This window comes from Mandrillus leucophaeus, unplaced genomic scaffold (assembly GCF_000951045.1).
Source record: "Mandrillus leucophaeus isolate KB7577 unplaced genomic scaffold, Mleu.le_1.0 Scaffold418, whole genome shotgun sequence".
NCBI classification, from domain to species: Eukaryota; Metazoa; Chordata; class Mammalia; order Primates; family Cercopithecidae; genus Mandrillus; species Mandrillus leucophaeus.
The window spans coordinates 840,131-841,971 of record NW_012104454.1 but is presented as its reverse complement, the minus strand read 5'-3'; the positions used below and the strand labels follow the sequence as shown (position 1 = coordinate 841,971).

Sequence of the window (1,841 nt, the reverse complement as noted above, 5' to 3'; positions counted from 1 at the left end):
CCTACCTCAGCCTGCCAAGTAGCTGGGACTACAGGCGCCCGCCACCACGCCCGGCTGATTTTTTGTATTTTTAGTAAAGACAGGGTTTCACCGTGTTAGCCAGGATGGTCTCGACGTCTTGACCTTGTGATACGCCCACCTCGGCCTCCCAAAGTGCTGGGATTACAGGCGTGAGCCACTGCGCCCAGCCAGGAATCTGCCCCTTCTTTATAGCACCTACCTCATTTTACCTGGAAATGTAGGTACCAGTTTCTGTTTTTTCTCTACAGCCGTACTGAAGCTCCTTTTAAAAATGTACTGCCGGCCAGGCATGGTGGCTCACACCTGTAATCCCAGCACTTTGGGAGGCCAAGGCAGGTGGATTACCTGAGGTCAGAGTTCAAGACCAGCCTGGCTAACATGGTGAAACCCCATCTCTACTAAATATACAAAAATTAGGCCGGGCGCAGTGGCTCAAGCCTGTAATCCCAGCACTTCGGGAAGCCAAGCTGGGCAGGAGTTTGAGACCAGCCTGACCAACAAGGTGAAATCCCATCTCTGTTAAAAATACAAAAAATTAGCTGGGTGTGGTGGCACCTGTAGTCCCAGCTACTCGGGAGGCTGAGGTAGGGGAATCGCTTGAACCTGGGAGGCAGAGGTTGCAGTGAGCTGAGATCATGCCACTGCACTCCAGCCTGGGCAGCAGAGCAAGACTCCTTCTCAAACAAAAAACCAGGTGTGGTGGTATGCACCTGTAATCCCAGCTACTCAGGAGGCTGAGGCAGGAGAATTGCTCGAACTCGGCAGGTGGAGGGTGCAGTGAGCCGAGATCGTGCCACTGCACACCAGCATGGGTGACAGAGCAAGACTCTGTCTTGGGGGGAAAAGAAAAGAAAAAATGCACTGCCTTGTCCATGTTTGTATCTGGCCCCATGCCTGGCACACAGCATGTGTTCAGTGGGGCTAAAATGAAATAATGCATGTGAAAGTGCACTCTGTAAACTGTGGAGAGTACTACAAACCCTATAGATTTTTAAAAATAATACTCAAGAGCATATAACTTTTTGCAGCTTCTCCTCTACTTTTCAGCTGCAAGATCAGCTCCTGAAGCAGCACAGATCATTAGGGTCCCAGTTTCCTGGACTCAGATATGGGTCCACAGAAGAATTAGCACCCACTAGGCTCCTGTACCCAGAGGCAGGCGGCTCTTGGTAGGCGGGAGGCAAAGGGTGGTATTTGTTCCAGCCAAGAAGGCCAGACTGCCAGACTAGTTCTCTGTAGCTCATCTTCTTCTGACTCACACCCCTGAGTCCCATGGGCTGAGTAACTTTTCCAGCCTTGTGATTGTGGAAACTTGTTTCAGAACAGCGGATGTGAAAGGGACACTTGGGCGACCCCACCCCAGGTTCCAGAATGGCTCGATTCTACTGGAGCCAATACCCAGGCTGAAGTGCAGTGGCGCGATCTCGGCTCACTGCAACCTCCACCTCCTGAGTTCAAGTGATTCTCCTGCCTCAGCCTCCTGAGTAGCTAGGCTTACCGGCAGGCGCCACCACACTTGGCTAATTTTTCTGTTTTTAGTAGAGATGGGGTTTCACCATATTGGTCAGGCTGGTCTCGAACTCCTGACCTCGTGATCCGCCCGCCTCAGCCTCCCAAACTGTTGGGATGACAGGCGTGAGCCACCGCGCCCGGCACTCTGTTTGCAGTCTTAAATCACTGTGTCACTGCCCAAAGTCCATTCCCCTGCCCTATTTCACAGTTGGTAAACCAGAGGCCCAAGAGGAAAAGGAGGCACTAGGAAGCTCCTATAGCCTCCCGCTCTTCTCCCAGCTAGGTCTAGTTCAGATCAGCCTGGGGGG

At 52.3% G+C, this 1,841-nt stretch overlaps 1 long non-coding RNA gene across 1 annotated transcript in view; it reads left to right on the top strand.

Moving 5' to 3' along the window:
- LOC105548648 overlaps nucleotides 1-1,841 on the top strand; it is a 16,838-nt gene that overhangs the window by 6,727 nt on the left and 8,270 nt on the right. The gene's annotated exons all lie outside the window — the stretch shown is intronic.